Genomic DNA, 21992 nt, shown 5'->3' with positions numbered 1-21992 from the left:
AATTGTTTTGGTCTTCACTTTACATTAAAGCTATTTATTAGCCGATAAGTATTTTTTGTATTAAGGAAATAGAAACATCTCAGAAGAGGATCGGAAAAATTACGGCAAAAATGGAAGAAAGATCGGAAACAAGCAAAAGATGCGAAAATTGAACCACAAAATGTACCTTCTATGTCACAACCTACGAACTCAAAACACGATAATAACCAATTAAATTGTTGTAATATGCACCGCCGAGCTGAAACTAGAAAAAAGACAATTGCGATTCCAATTAAACACATCAAAAAAGGTTTCAAGAATCTCGAGAAAAAAATTAGTAGACAACAAAAGAAACTAGTCAAAATTCAGGAAGATTATGAAAATGTACTTATTAAATTACCCGCATAAAAGGAAACAGATGACATACATACACGAGGAGTAGAAGAGAAATCACCGAGAAAAAGAGTAACCGAGTTCAAAAATAATATCATACATAACATTGAAACTCCAAAAAAAGAAGAAATTAAGAAAAAGCTACTTGAACATAATATACTAACAAATTCACCAAAATCATAATTCCAAACTGCTCACAATACTGAAAAGAATGTTATGAGGATACTGGATAATAGTATTATTATACAAATATAGAACGAATATACTAATACTTTTGGAAAATTGTGAAACTTTGATTATGCGACCACTCTCGTCAATAGCCGATTTAAAACTAATAGTGAATTGGCTCGAGAACTGTCCGCCGATAGTTGTCTAGTGTGCGCACTCATCACAGACCCAACTATTTAGGCGGGACAGTGTGCGCACTTAACAGCCAAATTCAACCAAACTATCGGCCGATCGAAAGTCTGTCGTTTGCGAGGTCTGTAAAAGTGTAGTTGTTGAAGAAGAGGCAAGAATCAAATACTTCCCCGTTTATAAAATTAGCCAAGATCACTTGGAGCAACTTTTTGGCCATATACGTGCTCATGGAGGATGTAATAATTATCCCACACCTAGACAGTTTCAAGCAATTTACAAGAAAATCCTAGTTAAATCTGAACTACGGGGTGTAGATAATAGCAATTGAACTTCTTTAGAAAACATTTAAATTTTGACATGTTCATCAGCTGTAGAAAATATTAATAAAACTTAAGATCCGAGAGACCGTAAAGAAGATACTGATGAAATAAAGCAAGTGTATCGAATGGCCGTGTTTGAGTATGAAATCGACACGTTGCTTAATAAAAAAAAACTACGGTTAAAAAAACCGACTTCAAAAACTGAAAAGTATCAAATAACTAAAAATTTAATTTAATACACCTCTTATGCAAACCTTTACCTTTAATATTAATAAATTACTATTATTTGTATGTGCTACCTATGGATAGGTTTTAAGTCAGTGCCGTGTTTTAGTGTCAGTTAATAAGAATATATAACGAACCTGAATGAAAACTCCAAAAAAAAGGCGTACACAGAAAACAATTATGTCATCCAGGTAGACGAAAAAAATGCACGCAGATGTTTGGTGCTGTACTTATATTACTAGCAACCTTCCGGGCTAAGATTAAAAATTTACCACGAGTAAATCATCTCTACGCATTTTCTCGACATGTCTACTGAAGCTAACATGGCTGCTTATTTATTTCATCTCTTTCCGTCAAAAGTAGAGATAAAAGTAATTTTGACATAACTGTGGTATTTTTGAAAATGTGTGAAAAATGACGGCGTTATTTCTCATATTTTATCGAATTTTAACAATTACAGTAGAGTGATTTGTCGTCCTACAATCTTGTGGACGAGATCGTTTGTCGAGGATATTTTCAAGTAGCTAATTGAGAGAAAAACTAATTTTAAAATTAAAGGTGTATTCATTTTGTAAGTAATAGGAATTCAAATCAATTATCAAGAAGAGTGATATACTTCTTTTTGATTTAAATTCAATGAAATAATAAATAAAATAAAGAAATGAGGAGGTAACTAAGATTACCTTATTATAACAATATTTTATCCGTATACGAAGAGAGACGCGTAAAATTCAATATTTTATGCGATGAAGAAAACCAGTCTGGCCTTTATGTAGTGGAGAAACATGCCGAAGAATAGGAAGGAGCCTAAGATCTTCAGTGGCCTGCCTGTCCACCTTAAGAGTAATCCTGTTTTGATAAATAAACACTTTTCGGAGTTGTGTCCCTCCGTAGGAACGGAACAATACTCTTTAAAATTTGACAATATACGTACTATAGGTACTGTGCAATATTCAATTTCTTGCCAATGGAGGGTTTTTGTTTCTTTCATTATATAGTTTTGTACCTCTACCGCCAGAATAATCAATAAATAAGATCGAAAATTTCAAATTCTTTTCATACATTACTATTTTAGCTTACTTACCTAGTATTTTTCATTATCTGCCAATAAATATTAACCCCCGTATTCATAATGGTCCGCTAACTTAAAACTGCTAGGGGGTGTTTTTTCTCATTCTGACTTAGGTCAATAGAAGAAGACAGAGTGAGAATTAGCAATGCTTTAAGTTAGCAGACTATTATGACTAAGGGAGTATAAGTACAGTACCTACTTCACCAGCCAAAATCTCAGGGTGCTGTACCATGTATTGGCACAAATAGTATTTGGCCCTATTATTTCTAATGCTGTAATTATTGTGTGTTCTAAAAAAAGATAATATACTTTACTTATGGTTTAATTCATTTATGTTTGGCACCGAATTATATCAACTGTAATATCCATAGCGGCTTAAGAATACACTTATTGCTAATGAACATAATATTTTACAGATAAAGGAGATATACTTTCAGAATGCAAGGAGACAGCAGACCTAATTTTATTCTTTGATAAATTAATTAACTCACTGAACAGATATTACAAAAAAAAAGAAAGTAAACCTCTCCTAAGTCCAGTAACATCAAAGTAAGGACATAATTAAATATAGAATGAAACTAAAAAAGTTGTGTTACACAATTGGATTCTAGTATTTTTAATAATCTCAATAATTATTATTCTGCATATTGACATAGTTTGTGTTTAATAAATAGGAAGAGACGTGAGTTTAAATGCACCACAACTATTACAGTAAGTGATTTCCACACAATCGACTAGGTCTACTGCGACTAGGTTGTGTACTCAGCGCACGGTATTGGCATTTTTCTAGATCTCTATGGGCCAGCTAGTATAATATAAACTAACTCTAAACTAATATAAACTATCTATATCTATATAGTACCTACTGTACTGAAAATGATGTTTAGTTTTCATAGGTTTCAGTAAGATGCCAAACTTAGTGAGTGTATCGGATTTTCTATCAGTCATAACGGGCATGCCTTGGCGCAAGATTTTGACAAGGTGCTGGAATACCTTGTTTTAATTTTAACTTCTAAAAATCTAATTCAAAGTACTCATCGTCGTTATGCCTATTTTTGTAAAAAAGTGAATTGAATCCCTTTCGAAAATTAGCTTCATAAATTCCATTCATGTAAGCTCTAGGATTGGAATGATTTAGTTCAAATGTTGAGGAGCAGTCTTCAAAACTATAAAATTCTTGAACGGTCATAATTTTTACCGTAGTTCTAGCGCCAGTATTAGATACAGCTTTGTGGAAGTCCTCAAAGTCGTGTACGGGCTTATTATTTTTAAGAGATCTTTCGAGTCTATGGTGGAATAAAACTGCAGCGCTGAAAGTGTGATTGACTTCAAAATAGCGCAAAGTAATGCTTTCAAAGCTAACTTCAGCAGAATGTACCGAATAAGAAGAAAGCGTCCAATTTTTATTTTGACCCGTTATCAAAGGCACAAAATTACATGCTCGTATTATTAGGTCTCAGTTTTCTATAAAAAAGGCTCTGAAGCTACTTACAATGTCGTCTTTTTCTGCCAGACATGCCTTTGTGCCATAAAACAGCTCCTAATCCTACCGGGACAACACTTTGGTTGAAGACAATAAGTATAACTTTTCAATATTTCTAGATGGAACAACTTCATTAAATGTTATTTCTTTGCGGTTTGAGTTTAATGTTTAATTCAGTATCTCAACTTGGCATTCCTCTGTAAGGGTAAGTAGGAATGTACCTGAATGTAGGAATGTGCCTATTTGTATACACATAGATTTCGCTTAATTGATGTGGATGACAGTTTCTTCTCTCAGGATAATTATCCAAGTATTGTACTTGATCTTCTGCACTATACTTTTATTAATCTCCGTTTAATTCGCGTATATACAGTTAGACGTGCGGTGTTGAATTCGCGATATAATGCAATCTTCCGGTGCCCTCGTGGATTCTCTGTTAGACATCTCGCAAAGCTGCGTGTTTCCATTAATTGTTCTGTCTGAATTTACCTTCGAGGTATTCGTACTCATCGCTACCAAGTGCTAGGTATTTGGATTTTGGAATAATAGTTACGTTTGATGAGTTAGGGATGGAGTACATGTGGATGAGGTCATATATATTAGAATCAATGGAGAGGATTTCTAAGATAAAATTCAAAGAAATTTGCATACTATATGATTTAGCTTGACTAGATTTTTCTAATTTAAGAATCTTATTTAAACTTATTGCTTCTGGCAAAAAGTTATGTTTTTTTGTATTAATGATATTTGATTTAAAAGTTTATATGAACTTATATGACTAGGATGCATGATGCAATAATTTGTGACCTTAAATCTATTCCTACGTATAGCTCTAAGAAATGTAAATTATTGGCAATTTGATCGCTAACACGTGACTGATTTTGAAGGTGAAAAAGCAACTTATTTTGATACAAATTTGTTTTTTCTACGAGTGACTACGAGTAATTTTTTAAAAGTTGTCCGACATCATACACAACAGAATTTTTCCCACAAGGTGTCGTAAAAAGTTTCACGCAGATTTTGGGATTAGCGTCACCAATGCTATAAAAAGTACATTTTCTGGTGAGGTTATACAAAAATGCTACTTTCATTTCTGCAACAGTTTGTGGCACAAAGCAAAATCGATTTGTATAAATGGAAAGCTACACAGACGAATTGTTGGTTTATGCACTGTCACTTCTCGTGCCTCCAGAATCTCTGAAGAATGGGATTACATAAAATCTATACCTCGAAGACGGATACCCTCGGATACCTCGAAGAAATACTGGCTCAAACATGAATGTTTCATTGTAGAATGGAACGTTTACGGAAAAAGACACAGAATAAATAATGTTTGTGAAAGTTGGCACTCTTCACTTTACAAAAATTAAGTGACAGTTAATAAATTATTAACTTAAAAGAGGACATGGAAATTGACATTGAAAAAAGGCCAAGGAAAAAAAGACAAATTGAAAAAGATAAATTAGTCATTAATACACAAACAAAACTTATTAATAATAATATGTCATATACGATTGTACTTATCACACCACTAACGTTAAAGTATAAAAGGTGTAGTAAAACCGTGGTGTGAAGACGAGGAAAAAAAATTACTCGTGGTCACACTGGTGTAACAAACTGGTGTGACCACGAATCGGGAATGATTTTTTCAATTGGATGACTAAATTTATTAATGGTAATTTCAGCATGTATCAGGGATTTGGGCTGGGTGCTCGCGATATTATTAATTACTTTATCATGGATATTAGAAATTTCTGCTTCGAATTTTAGTGCACCGTCGTTATCCAATTTCCTGTGATTGATTTTACTATAGAGCCTAAACCATTTACAAGGCCTCTCTTCCGTCCTATTTATGTGCGGAATAATAAAACTAATTTTCTTTCTTATACGAGATAAACTATGTTCTATTTGATCTTTATATGATCTATGTATATTATCTCCAACTGATGTATCTTTTTAGCTTTAACGCTCACGAATAAAAATAAAAGTTTAATTGATGTTAAATGGAGGTACGTAACATTATAGACACGTGCAAGATTAAAATAATCGACTTGTCGTAGTACTTGACCCTGGTTAAGCAAAAGGATTCCGTTCTCATCTTTTATAGGGACATGCGTTACGTCGGCGGTTGCTGTGAGCACGATTGCTCCTGAGATGAGGATCCTGAAACAAGATGAGGTCTTCGTAGAAGCTTGAAGTGTACACAGATTGATTTTGAGTTAGGGTTGTTACCTATCATCTCCGCTATGTTATTAGGGTGAAGATGAATCATTTTATGCGGACCTTTAAATACCGTCTTAGTTTTATCATTTCTTGCTGTCTTAGCTACTTGTTTATATACTAGTTCACCTATCTTCAGCGCAATTTCTTCGGCGTTTTTGTTGCGTTTGGCGATGACAGCCTCCTTGTTCTTTGACATATGAGCTGCTATGCATTCTTGTATAGCTTCAATGTTCATCTTGTGTTTTATTACATAATCCTGGTAAAATTCTTTGGGGTAATAAATTTCTTAAGGGTTTCGGGATGCAGTGTGCCCGAATTCTCTGGTTGGGTATGATTTGTACTTATCAACTGGCTTTCACTAATTGTAACTGCACTCATGCTGTCTGATTTAGCCTGAGAGAGTACAGGTATTGGTAGGTTAACATTAATTTTTTTAACCGGTTTTTTTATTTAGGTATATAAGCATGAATTTCAGTTTAATTTATAAGTTAGTGAGATACCTACAGCTGTTGCGAAAGAATATGCGAATATCAACACACGCAAACGAAAACAATTTGACGAATGCAACCCAATGTCTCAATTAGAGATAAGATTTGAGCATCACACGGGCGGGCCCCAGCGCTCGCTCCGGAAGAAGCGCTTCTTGAAGTGGGCGGGCGGTAAAACTCATGAATTATCATAAATAACAACTGCACTATCGGATCTAAATTCAAACGTATCAAAATTAAACAAAGAAACTTTAAATATAAAAAACTCTGTATCTGAAATGGGAACTCGGATCCAAGAGGTTGAAAAATCCTTAGATTCCGCAATGGAAAAATAATTAAGCTTAGAAAATAAAATCAAAGAAATTGAACATAAAATAACAACATAAATTATTAGTGATGGAACAACAGGCAAGATGACATAACAGGGAACATCATGCAATATTGAAATATCGAATCTTCCTGAAAGGCGTGGTGAAAATTTAGTTAACCAATTAGAAAAACTATTTAATGCGATCAAGTACCCACTTAATGCGTCGGACATTGTATCAGTCCACATGCTGATCAAAAAAGCTCATCCCCGAAGAACATTATTGTGAAGTTACCGACACGCATAATGCGAGAGTAAAAAGATAAAAGCATACGACCGAAGTTAAAGGGAACGGAAAAGCCGAACTTTATGTATGTAAAGGATCGACGATATAAAATTATTCTTTCTGACACATTAAATGTACCTGATTTGTCGAATAATCTAATTTCTGCAATCAAAATTACGATAACAGAAAAAATGGATTATACTATCTTGAATTTGATAAGCCCGAAGAGACAGAAAACTTCACGCCTAGTGATGAGAGCGAAATTATGAAATGGCACAAGAAATTAGGTCACGTCAATGAAAGAGACCTAAAGAAATGGTTAAAAATAAAATGATGCGATGACTCATTTCTTATTATATTTGCACTACCTGACTACCTACATTCAACCTTTGTAGGAGTGGTAGTAGTTCGGAATCATCTAGGACAGTGACAACATTGGTCTTGACAATGTCTATTGCAAAATCATATGAGACGTTAATGGGCCGGTGAATATATTCGCCACTTATTGGCCAGTATGCCGAAAGTACAATCGACATATCTTCTTGCCCTACTCGAACGGTAGTTGAATACTCTTTGTTATGAAATAGAAAAAGCTTCGTCTCCGACAAAAACAAATGGAACCGGTTCTTGAACGCCCGGTAACGGCCTCGATATTGGTGTAGGCAAATCACTTCTCATCAGTAAGTCGTACAGTTTTGTGATGTGGAAAATAGTGGAGTCGCTTTCCATATTCTCCTACGTCCACATGGACGTAGGAGAATATGGAAAGATAGATATATATAGATAGATAGATGAATCTGTATTTCGAGTCAACAATAGCTAACAAAACTATTGAAACCTTGTAATTAAAAAAAACGATCCACTGTTTAGGGGACTACGAATACGAATATATTTCCATCAACGGCTCCAATACAGTTAGGGAAGTTGGATTTCTTGTCAAAATGTTTCCATATTGCGCTACAAACTAATCGTATTATCTTAGGCAAATGTACTTACTCCTCGATAATAATAAAAATGTATAAATGAAATGAAGCTAAAAATACTGCTGACATTATATTGTTTTTTGATCAACTATTTGATTCAATTAGTGGAAATAATGGGAAAAAATTGTACGCCAAGGTGCTGCTAGGACCAGCGACACCATCTTCTATACACCATAAAACATGGATAGGGTCCAAAAATTTCTTAGGAATTGAAATTTATTAATTGTAAAACATTAAATAATGAATATTTTCCCACAATAAATAATTGGATATGGACAAAGAAAACTTTTTTGGGTCCATCAGGAGTCGTGGATGACGCAATGTGAACCCAACATACGAAAAATTTGAAGCAGCATTTGCAACACTGCTTATTAATAGTCTGCCTAGTATCCCCTGGAGCAAATTGTGAAGTGGGTGATTGTTATACTCTGTATGAAGTATGAGTACTTCAGGTTGGGGCAATAAAGTCCAAAGAAATGTACATCTTCAAAATATTCACAATATCACATTCACACCTCTTGAAGAAAAAAACAGCCCAAGAAAAGTTGGAGGGCTGCATATTTTAGTGGGTATTTTATTAAATGCGCTAAGAAGAAAGTCTTCAAGGGGTGAGATGAGTGCAAAAAAATTAATATCTGAGAATGAGCCTGAGTATTTGAGATACAGAGAATATGCAAATAAAAAATGTCTTTGCAGTTCCAGCAACTCTCTCTGAAATTGTATTTCTTCAGGAATAAACTATGCAATGTTAAAAGAATACTTGAAATAAAAATATTTAAAGGAGCTAATCAAAACAGTTACCTAAATAACTGTAGATTTTTTAATTAAAATATCCTGCACATTCAACTCAATAAAACAACTCCAGCACACATCCCCTCAAGCTGCGAATAAAGCAGCCAAATCTAGTGAGATTTGGATGCTTTATTCGCAGGGCAGGGCTTAGTGAAACCCATACCCACATATATAAAAGAATTACGAAAAAGGGCATGGTAAAAAAGATATGAAAATGAGCAGACTGGTACCCACACACGACAACCATCAAATCCAAACATTCATTTTTTCAAACATTCTCTGTCTCCTTTTAATTCGCCCAATTCTCCGCACCAAACCTCACCGGACACTCCAATTCGAAATACTACCTGCACAGATGTCATATTATAGAGGACGAATAAAGCGACGATGACCTCAACACCATTTTGTGCGGACCGTCTGAACACACCAAATTGCATTAGAGTTCGTCTAATATATAAAATTCTCGTGTCGCGGTGTTTGTAGTTAAACTCCTCCGAAACTGCTTGACCGATTTTCATGAAATTTTGTGTGCATATTGGGTAGGTCTGAGAATCGGACAACATCTCTTTTTCATCCCCCTAAATGTTAAGGGTGGACAGTTCACTCCAATTTTTTTTAGATAAATTATTAATTTTTTACACTAAACTGTCTACGATAAACACTTATTTTTCTATCGCGATTTTTATATTATTCTGTTACATCCACAGATCCGCAATAGGGTTGCGAGATGGCAAAGGATTTTTTTATTTATTACTTTATATGGCAATACAACGTTCGCTGGGTCAGCTGGTAATTTGATAAAAATGTAATGTCCGCTAAGTCTATATATCAGCCACTGCAGCTTATTTTTACTTATCTGTGGCTACAAGGAGTTTTTCCGATCATTTGGATGTCTGCTCGAATTACAATAATACACAAGGGCGCACGGTGGGGTATTTGAAGACAAAAGCTGTCCATAAATAATTATTGTAAAACTACATTCCTTGACAAAGGCTTGTTCTAAGAACAAATAAGGAGCCGGGGCGTAATAAAAGGTAAGCATTTTTTTTCTACCTCGACCCAACCCTGCGCAATTGCCATCAGTCGGAAGTTACCGTTCGCTCACAGTGGTCGTGTAGTATGTCGATGTAAATAATATCTGATCTCAGAAAAACACGTCTAATTTTGTGTCTTAAACTATTTAGTGAAGTGGCTGCTATGGATTCTTTGGAGTCAGGTATGTTTATTTTTTATTGCGTATTTTATGTATATATAGTATGGAGTTTGGTAAATATAGCATCGAGAATTTTCTCGTTTTAATCCAAACACTTAAACTTTTAGTGTACTTCCCAGCCTTTCCCAGCATTCCATTATGCATTAAAATAAAGCTTAGTAATCGTGAAAAACTATTTTAATTTTTTTTTTTTAATTTTAAACAATTAGCCGTGGAACTGCGCGGATGAATTTTTTCCGATTTTTTTTCAACGCGTGTTGTAAATGTTTTGAAATTTAATATTTCTTTAAATGTTTTAAATTAATTGCAGGGCCTCCTGGCGCAAAGTTTCTGACTCGGAAAGACATTTATGAAATAATGAAAAGCTCTAATAAGCAGACTCTTCAACAAAAAATTAAGTATATGAAACAAACATCTTGAATAAGTTTTCTTCAATTCATGGCAAGATGGACAGCGGCCCACAAGAAGAAAGACATATTCGAGAGAATAAACAAAGATTGGCTCAATAACGAGACTACCTTATCTCTACCGACCACAGGTATGTTCAAACCTGGTGGTAAGTAAGAAATTAAGGTTAATTTCATTAATGTTTACGATATTATGTACCTTTTTTACCAAAAATGACGCTTTTTGATTGTTACTACAAATATATAGGTACGTTAAATAGATTCCTGAGTTTCTAAACCCAACAACAAGATTTATTATAATCTAATAATTTGAATGCTTTGATTATTAGCATGGTTCATTGTTTGCACTCATGGTTAACTGTGTACCAGCCCCCGGTTCATTGAGTACCATTAAGTGTACACAGTGAATCATTTCCCGATTAAATATAAAAACATAAAAAGTTATGGTATAATAACAAAAATTAACTACTACACAATGTATCCAGTTATATTATCTACAATTATAAGTAAAAAGTATACACTTAGGGCTCCCAGGAGTAGAGTTACAGGTCTTGAAAATTTAAGTGGTTTATTGTCGACCACCTTACACTACTGAAAAATCATTTAATGGACTGCCCACGTTTTGTGCAAACCGAGGAATTGTAAATTCGTGTACAAAGACACAAATACGAGTTAGTAAAACATCCCCATCTTCAAGCTCTTCGTCTGATTCAGAGTCCTCAGAACCAGGTGCCCCAAAAAAAACAGCATAAATAAATCAATTTCGCGTTAATGAAGGTGCAGGCACCAGCACTGAACCAGGCAGGAATAAATAGGCCGCGAAACCATCTTATCGCATATCTCCCTTAAATTCATGCGAAAGTGATGTTGATCTGAGTGACGACGATCCTATTTTCCAAGGTGAAGAGGGAGTGACTCCTGCCACCCGTGCCAGAAGTTCTTCTAGCAGCGATTCTACACAGACAACTGAAACTACCGCTCATGCCCAGAAGCCAAAAAAAACAACGTAACCGAGCTCAGTGGAGGAGTAACGTCATAAAGTCCCTAAGAAATAGTGGCAAACCCTACTCATACAAGTTGACATCCAAAGACAAAGAAGAACCACCTCGTGAAAAGACATTTCTCTCGCACAATGAAAGGTCTGTGCCGTGCCGAAAAGTGCCGTTTGAAATGCGGCACAAAGATTAATGAGGAAGCAAGAGCCGCTATATTTCAATCTTACTGGGATTTTGGTAATCTGGAATTGCAAAGAGTCTATTTCGGCAGTTGTATGATAGAAGTAAAACCAAGATACAAGTATGCAAACGCTAAGAACCCCAGACAACCAAACGTTTCTTTATATTTCACGATAAATGGCAAAAAAGAACGTGTCTGCAAGACCTATTTCCTTAATATATTGGGAATTTCAGACAGACAGCTACGAACAGTCAAGGCAAAAACAAATGAAACAGGATTTCTCGCAACCGATCACTAAGGAAAACACACTAACAGAAAAACAATAGATGAATCGATCATACAAGACGTAAAAAACCACATTTACGCCATACCCAGGATCGAGTCACACTATTTGAGGGCTTCCACTTCGCGAGAATTTATTGATGGATGTAAGACTATGAAAGAACTTTGGAGAGATTTTTGTAACACCTGAAATGAGCGGCACCCTAAGGTTGAATACTGGCTTTATCACAATATATTCATAACCCAATTTAATATCGCATTCCATCAACCCAAAAAAGATAGATGTGATTTGTGTATAGAATTTGAATAAGCATCTATTGACCGAAAGAGCATGTTAAAAGAAAGATATCAGAAGCATTTGGAAGAAAAGACCCTATGTCGTGAAGAAAAAAAGAACGACCGTATGAATTTGGCAGAGGACAATGGTCATATTTGTGTTGTATATGATTTACAAGCTGTCATGCAGTGCCCAACCAGAGACTCGAGTGCATTTTACTACGTCTCTAAACTAAATTGTTTGAACTTCACGGTGGCTGAATTGGCGAAGAAAACGACGGAGACAATGAAAACGACAGGAAAGAAAGACCGTAGGAGTCTTGGTGAAGAAGTAAGGCCCTACGGAGAGGGATTTAGTTTCTTCTGGGATGAGACCCCGAGGTCATAGAGTGGGGATACAATTTTAATGAAGATGATGACCGAAACAATGAGTCTTGGAATGACATTAAAGTCTTAAAGTTTTTGAAGAGTGACCCGTTTGCATTCTTTAATAAAATATGTTATTCCCAAAAGTGATTTTATCCGCATCGATTTGCGTAACAAAAGGAAGAAAATGCGTGAGTTGGAAAACACATCAGTCAACAAAGTCTTCTGTGAGCGGATTCAATTAGCTGAAAGCAAAAAAAAGGCTTGAGAGAATTGTTACGAAAAGGCTCGATTCCTGATTACTATAGTTATTATTACAGATCTCTTTTAGATGACTAATTTCTATGAAGTTTAGTCGTCAATTTAAAAACATAAATTTTAGAAGTTTATTTTTTTGTTATTCTTTGTATTTTTAAGAGTTATACCACGAAATTACTAATTGCAAATAAGCTTGGTCGGTCGGGAAACCAAAGAATAGTCATTACTTACTTTTATTTTATTATCATTATGTTTTATAATAGACAATATTCAATGTCTTTAAACTTAAGTGTTCCTATGTTATGTGGTTATCACAATACTGATAAATAAACTGATTTCACACCAACTGCTTTCGTTTACTTTTAAGTTAAGTCTTTATAAATACTTGTTTTTTAATTTAAAGAGACCTATTAATAGAAATGTCTATAATATTGTAGTAAGATCAGTCCTAAACTGACTTATTTAAGGAAAGGCCCTATAATTTTTTTTCTAGGTATTCGAAAAGTGACCTAACTTGCACAACTTTTTTTAAAACGTCATTATATACAATTAAATTAAGTTAGAATGTTTTTATCCAATTGATTGTTTGAAGAGTGTTTTAGCAATAACAGTAAAACGTATGACACTATAATCAGCAGAAAATGTAATATATAAAATTCTCGTGTCATGGTGTTAACCTTGAACTCCTCCGAAACGGCTTGACCGATTCTCATGAAATTTTGAGTGAATATTGGGTAGGTCTGAGAATCGGACAACATCTATTTTTCATCCCCCTAAATGTTAGGGGGATTTTTTTTTGTTGACATTTTTTTAAAAATTTGTTTGATTATGAGTCAGCATTGAAAAATACATACAACTTCAAATTTTCACCCATCTACAATCAACAGTTACTTTTGTATCGCGCTTTTAATATCGGCATACAACGTTTGCTGGGTCAGCTAGTAATATATATATTATATTCAATACTTTTCAGTGTTGTACAATTTCGAAAACTTTTTTTCTTAATTCCCAAAAGTCACGAATTTTGGATTATGTCAGTTTCATTCTAAAGGTTATAATATTAGTTAATTGTCGATAAAATTATGTATTGATTCCAATCCTATATATTTATTATATTGGCAGCTCTGATATTACGTCTTTAGTTGATTATGTTGGTAAGATTTAATACAATACAAGCGACATTTCTCATTATTTTGTATCGCACTCCCGTCTCTTGAACGTAGTGTTTAAATTCTCTTTGCTGAAAACGAGATCTGGAAAGGTCTTGAAACGTCGGGTTGACTAAAATAAAATTGTAACTTTTACGCAAAAATCTAATGTAAAAACACAGTTACAATAGCGCGTTTTAATTCTTTAAAAGTGTTTAATTTAAAGCAAAGGGGAAACGGGCAAAAAAATGTATCAAATCACTTAACCAAATTCAGCTTCTCCAGTCCACGACCCTGGAGCCTGAGCTGCCAGGGCTGTAGGCCAACTAGGACAAAAAAACATAGAGCTGATTTTGATTGTCTTTAAAAGACAAATTGCTGAAAAATCTAGGCCAAGAAGCAAATAATACCGTCAAAATCACAGAAGAAGCCTTTGCAACGATCACCGAAGAAGAATGAAGAAAAGAATGTGAGCACGTGATATATTGGAAGAAAAATATGACGCCGATGGCCAAGTAATTGATACTGGGATAGACAGGTTTATAATTGAAGTGGGAGACGATAGTGACACTGAGGTGTAAGATGAAGATGACGACGATCTCTCGGATGTAAGACAGTTGGATGAACATTTTTTTTCTGATCATAGTTATAACAAAAAATATTAAATAATTTACGCTTTCTATTACTATCCTGATTATTAAGGCGTCCAATCTATCAGTTTTTCATCCGCCGGGAATATACACAACAAAATTATGTTTTCCTTACATAATATTCTTTATGGAGGACATGGCAATTTTTCGTAGCTGTCAAGAGTTTAACGAATATATAAATTGGTAGTAATGTTGGGTAACTTTGATTTGAATTAGTCATAATTACTTGTATATTGCGATTTTCATCGTATCAATGGTGAATTTGTGTCTGCACAACACTGAAAACCAACCCCAACTTAATATTGTAAATGTGAATGTAAGTCTGTTTGTTACGCTTTTACGCCTAAACCACCGAACCGATTTTGATAAAATTTTGTACAGAGCTAGACTAGAGCAAGAAAAAGGACGAGGGGATGGCAGTTTGTACGGAAATCCGTCATTATCGTAGATTAAACCATGAAACTTTGTATTTAGGCTCTTGATAAGATATAATTTACAAGTTCAAGCATTTTTGAAACTACAACCTACATGGAAATTCAATAGGAGATTGAAGTTCACAGGGGAGTACTATTAAAGAGACAGTCCACATTGACAAGAGATACGGGCTGTATCATAGAAGAACGCTTAAAAGTTTGTATGTGAATTATTTGAAAAGTATCCTAAAAAAAATAAATGGCCAAAGTAACTATTCAACACGGACGAAGTCACGGGTAAATCCAATTTTTCTAAAAAATGGCTATAATATTAGTTTATTTATTTTAACTCGAAAAGCGTAAACTAAGTGTTTCGCGTTTGTGGGTTTTGTATGAGGTAAACAAAAAACTCGAAGTAGCATAGCGTCGAAAAACAGTTGGGAGGACCTGACCAAGAATGTCGAGTTCTATGCTGAAATATACCAACAATTATTGGAATACAAAGAAGATTCTCAGAAGATTAAGGCCCTAGAACAAAAAAATATATATTTAGAAAAATGCAATAAAGCCCTAGAAGAAAGAGTAGGGTTAGGTGTTAAACAGTGGCTATGCCAGACACAGTGGCTCAGTAACAGTACGCAGCTTACAGGATAGCTATACAGTTGTCTCATTCACTCTTCGATAGCGCTTCGGATACTAACTCGTAGCAACTAGTCAACCAGCGCACACGTGGCTTGTTAGTTGTGGTCGGCATCGAAACTTTGCCTATATATAGAAGGGCGATTGCGCGCGGAGCGCTGTAGGATTCCGCTACCTGCGCTTGAACGGACGAGATGTGTTTGCGCGCTGGTTTTTGTGAACTTATTATCGCAATTCCGAGTATTATTAATTACACGCGCCCCTTTGGCGCGCTTTTTAACGGTTTCGAAGCAGTTGATTAATTAGTGTGTTGTACTCTGTGTCGCAGGACATGAAGAGGGGCTGCCCTAGCCCCGGTGAGCAACCCGCGGCGAAGGTGATCGCCGAGATGGATATGGACAGCCCGGCCTCGCCGCCGGAGCAGGAGTCCGGCCAGCGGCTGCACGGCGGCCTGCCGGACTGGATCGCCGTGATGCGGCGGCGTGCGGCCAAGCCGCGCCCGGACAACGGACGCCCCAAGCCGTTGGCGACGTCCAACGTATTTAAGCCGCTCCCGGTACAGGAGACACCGGGGGCCAAGGTAACGGCCAAGCCCTCACAGGCGAGGCCGACTCCAATTATTATCTCCAAGGAGAACTTTGATTTTGAAAGGTGCCGGGCGGCGCTTCTCGCCGCAGGCATTAAAAATTTTAATTTCAATATCCAGCCACATATGGCACAGCTGTCCTGCAAGACTAAGGCCGATAAAGAAACGGCCCTTGCAGCGCTCAAAGGTGTGGAACGTTTGCAGTTCCACACATACACTGACAAGGACGACAGAGCTCACATCTCTGTCGTCCAAGGTCTGTACTACAGCTCCGCAGAGGAGCTAAGTAGTGCACTCCTGGAACTGGGGTTCAAACCCACGAAAGTTGTCGCCTTCAAGGGCGATGCACTGGTACCAAGGTACCAAGTGACGCTCCCGAAGAGCACTGATATCGGTGCCTTCAGGAAAATTAAATATATTTGTCACCAATCGGTGCGAATCTATAAATATAAACCCAATAATAAATACGGCACCATGTGTTCCAGGTGCCAGACATTCGGACATGCAGAACGGAACTGCATCCGGGCCGCCCGCTGCGTCAAGTGCACGGGAGCCCACCTCACAGCGGAGTGCGACCGGAAGGAGGAGGCTCCAGTCCGGTGCTGCAACTGCGGCGGAGAGCACGCGGCCTCGTACCGCCAGTGCCCCCAACGCCGCATCTACCTTGCGGCCGTCAAGGAGCGCCAGGAGCGCTTCCAGACCCGCCAAAGCGCACCACCCCAGCCCCGCCTGTTCAAATCGAACATGGCGAACGGCCGCGGGTGGAACTCAGTCATGACAGGGAACGCCCCGTCACCGTCAGGCCTTCAGCCACAGGGCCTTCAGCCACCCACGCGGTCCACTGCCGGACCGCCGCCCCTCACGGGCACCCAGTCCGGAAGACAAATCTTCCCAGGCCTTAGGCCCACTGGCCCTATGCCAGGTGGCTTTAAAAGTGTCGAGACAGACTCAGCCCCCTTTAAAATAACCGAAGAGCCAGACTCTGAGGAAATGTCAACCCATGAAATTATAAAATTAATTAAAATCGCAGGTCAGCTGAAGCCTCTGCTCCGCCGCAGCATGAGCTACGAGGAGCAAATCATCACAGTATTTGAGTTCCTGAGCATCCATGGATGAAGAGACGGCGACCCCTCCCCCGACTGGCACTGCTCGTCCTCTACGAGTAGCGTCGCTTAACATAAACGGTATTGTGAGTAGGAAAAGAGAACTCATACATTTCCTAGGTACACACAACATCGACATTACACTCATACAAGAAACACACCTCGTTCCCGCACGACGTTTTTCAATTCCCGGTTACACCTGCTACAGACGTGACGGACAGACAGACAACCGCGCCCGAGGTGGCGTCGCAATTTTTGTCAAGTCAAATATATCGCATCATTCACTTCCACCGGTGGAGCATGATATATGCGATATGATTGCAATTAGATTAGAGTCTCACCGCGGACAGACACCCATCACAATAGTTAACTTTTATTGCCCTAAGCAAGACAGAAGAATCACGCGGGCCATCGCAAAAGCTCTCTCTCTCGGCAACACCGTCATCTGTTCCGGAGATTTTAACGCCCGCCATAGACACTGGGATTGCAATCGAGCAAATTCCAATGGATCGCGTCTTTTTAATCACTTTGCAGGTCACGAATATAATATTTTAATTCCGGACAAAGCGACCCACCTCCCCTCCAACCCTAGGCACTCTGCCGCTAAATTACAACTCACCCTTGCCAAAAATATCACAAACGTTACAGACCCACTGACTTATGACGTTATCTCGGACCATTGTCCCATTATTTTCGAAATTAATAGCCTCATCCCGCGCATCTCGCGACCTATCTTTAAATACGGTAATGCTAAATGGGACACTTATAAAAAACATATTAACGAAGCCCTCCCCTCCCCCGGCTCCTTAAAATTACACCGACCCGAATTAGTGGACAACGCCATACAAACACTGACTGACGCTATAATCAAAGCCCGTAACGCGAACATCCCGACGTTCACACCGAATCAAACAAACAAACTTCCACACGACATAACAAGACTTATCAAACTAAAAAACCAATACCGACATCACGCACAGAGACTTCATACGCGTCGGTTTAACACGATTATTAATTCACTTCAAAACCAAATATCTTTTAAAATAAAATGTCTCACTTCCAACGAATGGAACAAAAAGCTCGAATCGCTTGACACCCGCGACAATTCCCTCTGGCAGTTCGCGAGACGCCTTAAAAACGTACACACCCCTCTACCCTGCTTCAGCACCCCCTCGGGCCCCGCCCGGTCGGACGCTGAAAAGGCCGAGGCCCTAGGTACACACTTTGAGCGACAGCATAGACTCACCGTGGATCTGAGCGACCCCGACACCGAACGCGAGGTGTCGCGATCTTTAGACCACCTTTACAAAATAAACGGACCGACCGCACCTACGCCAGTTGTACCTCGCGAAGTCAAATTAATTTTAAAAACCTGTAAACCGCGAATAGCCCCCGGGCACGACGACATACAAAACATACTTCTAAAACACCTCCCTTCAAAAGCAATAGACACCTTAGTTAATATATTTAATGCGTGCCTTTGTCTTACCTATTTTCCCTCGTCCTGGAAAATAGCAGTAATCACCGCGATACACAAACCGGGAAAAGATCCCACCTCCCCCGCGAACTACAGACCAATTAGTTTACTTTGCACACAAAGTAAAATATTAGAAATTTTAATTAATAATAGAATAAACTCACTTATAGAATCAAACCTACCTGAGGAACAATTCGGTTTCCGAAGGTCACACGCGACTACTCACCAACTGGCGCGCGTAGTCGAACATATAACACACCAATTTAACTTGAGACACCAGACTGGTATGGTTCTACTCGACCTTGAGAAAGCCTTCGATACCGTCTGGCATGATGCCTTAGTTCACAAATTATTCGAAGCACAAGTCCCCTTTGAATATTGTAGAATAATAAAATCATTCCTTACGAATAGATTTCTTAGAGTTAGAGTCAAAAATAGTTTATCCCCCCACATCCAGTAGTAGCAGGTGTTCCACAGGGCTCCATCATCTCACCGAGGGCATTTTTACTCTATATGAGAGACATCCCAAAACCTCCGAACACGGTCCTCGCCCTGTACGCTGATGACACAGCTTATCTGTGCAGCAGTAAGAACATCAAATCTATAGTCTCCCACCTTAATACAGCCCTACATTGTGTAAGCAACTACTTCTCTAAGTGGAAGCTTAAAATCAATGACACAAAGACCGAGGCGGTTCTTTTCTCATACAAAACTTCCCGTAAACTCAATATCTCTTTAAAGCCACATATTAATAACCACCCGGTCGAATGGCAGCCACAGGCTAAATACCTAGGACTTATCCTCGACCGGAAACTTTCCTTCACGCCTCATATTAATTACGCCCGCTCTAAGGCACTTACTGCCTTGAGCCTGTTGAGACCCATTTTCTATAGGAATTCCACTCTCTCAACTAGTAACAAGCGTCTACTATACCAGTCCTACATACGCCCGGTCATGACATACGCAAGTCCGGTATGGATTAACACAAATAAAAACAATTATCGTAAACTACAAACTGTGCAAAATAGATCCCTTAAAACCATCTACCGGACCCACCCGCGTACAAATCTTAAACGACTTCATGTAAAGAAAAACATCCCAACATTAGAACAACACATACAAGAGATATCTCATAGCTTCTACAGAGGGCTACGCCGACTGAAGGACGGAATAAACCCCGCCCTCCGGTCGACTTGTAGTCGTAAGTCACTCACAGAGTACTGCCTCAGCATAAAACGTTATAAACATGCATTACCTCATCACAACTGGTTAGAGCTCACAGAACACTAGCGTATACACAAACACACACTCACGCACACAGAGTTCTAGCTAGGTCTGAATAAATGTAAAAGCAATATATTGTAAATTGGTTTAGTTATAAGAATTAAATAACGGCGAAAACTGGCCTCCTATTCCCTCTCCCTCCTTCCCTTTCCCAAGATCCCCCCCCCCCCACACCCCTCTTATATTTATATATTATATATGTATGTATACATATCTATGTATTTATTTACCTTAGTTTTTAAGTTAGTTTTTAAGTTCTAGTCATTAGTCTTAAGTTAGGTTAAGTGATAGGTTAATATTACGTTATATCAATAGCAAATAGCCAGGTTTTCCCAGTTTACTGGATTCCCCCCCCCTCCCCCCCCCACAAACCTCATGTATTAGTTTTTTAAGCATAATAAAGTTTTATCCCTCAATACGTAGATAGGGTTGTAGAAATAAGTTTTCTGATACCTACATATATAAGGCTTAATTGTAAATTGCTTTTATAAGTAGATTTAAGTAATTTTGTATATATAATTTAATACCAAATATAGAAATTTTGAATTTGATTTTTTTTTTTTTGCTAGTTGTGGTTAGGACGGTTTCTGTTTTTTGGACCCGAAAAATACACTTTTAAGGTAAGATCTTTTTTGTTCTATCTTAAACATAGCATGTTTTTTACTGGTGATTTGCCGTTGGGTGGGTTTTACCGTTAACAACATAATATTAAGATTATCTTCAAGCATTAACCCACTTCGTTTCGTGAATATTCTTTTGCCTACGTTGCTTGAAATTCAAGATGGCGATTTGGTACTCAGTGGCTCAACCAGTTGAGGTACACACTGAATCATGATTCACTTGTGTACTTTTTGCTTGCTATAGCAAGGTACCTACTGATGCAAGAAATAAAATAATACCGAGATTTACATTATTAATATACTAGATAATATACTTTTCTATTCTAAATTGAAGTAACTAGTATTAAATGACATAAGGTGTAATTCCAATGGATTGTGCTATAATTGTGGAGCCGATTGACTATTATTCCTTATTTAAATTGCTTATTAACCTACACAAATAAAACGTGTTTTTTTTAAATGACGGTTTTTGCTAACGGTGGAATGCTTTTTTATAAGCTTTTATTTAATTTCTTTTTAGGATGCCCCGTAAAGAAAAACTACGCTCCATTGGTGGCCATACCGAAACAAATATGAGGAACGCTTTGCAAGCAAAGCAATAGCAAACGGAATGAGTTTAAGGAAAGCATCAAAAGACTTTGACATTCCTTTCACTACTTTAAGACGATATTTCATGAAATCAAAAAGTTGTAGCTCTATTGTAATCCATGCGCGTAGTTCCTCACTACCACGTTAATAAGGTATTTTCTAATGAACAGGACAAGAGCCTTAAAGATTATATAACCTACTGTTTGTCTTTATTTTATGGATTAACATCCAAAAGTACTACACAAGTGGCATACGAAATGGCAAAAAGGAATAATTTGAAACTGCCCAAAAACTGGTAGGAGCGCCAAATAGCAGGAAAAGAATGGTTGGGAAGCTTCATGCGGAGGCACTCGGATATCAGTTTGAGGAAAACAGAGCCATGAACCCTTGCCAGGGCTACATCATTCAATAAAACGAACGTTGAAGCATTTTTTAATAATTTGGAATCATTGACGAAACGATTTCCTGAATTAGGTCCGGATCATACGATTAAACTTAGACGAAACATCCACCACAACTGTGCAAAAGCCGCAGCGTGTAATTGCAACTAAAGGCCGTCGCAACGTAGGAAAAGTAACTAGTGGAGAAAGGGGTT

This window comes from Leptidea sinapis, chromosome 2, assembly GCF_905404315.1.
Source record: "Leptidea sinapis chromosome 2, ilLepSina1.1, whole genome shotgun sequence".
Lineage (NCBI taxonomy): Eukaryota > Metazoa > Arthropoda > Insecta > Lepidoptera > Pieridae > Leptidea > Leptidea sinapis.
Note: the sequence above shows the minus strand (reverse complement) of the source record.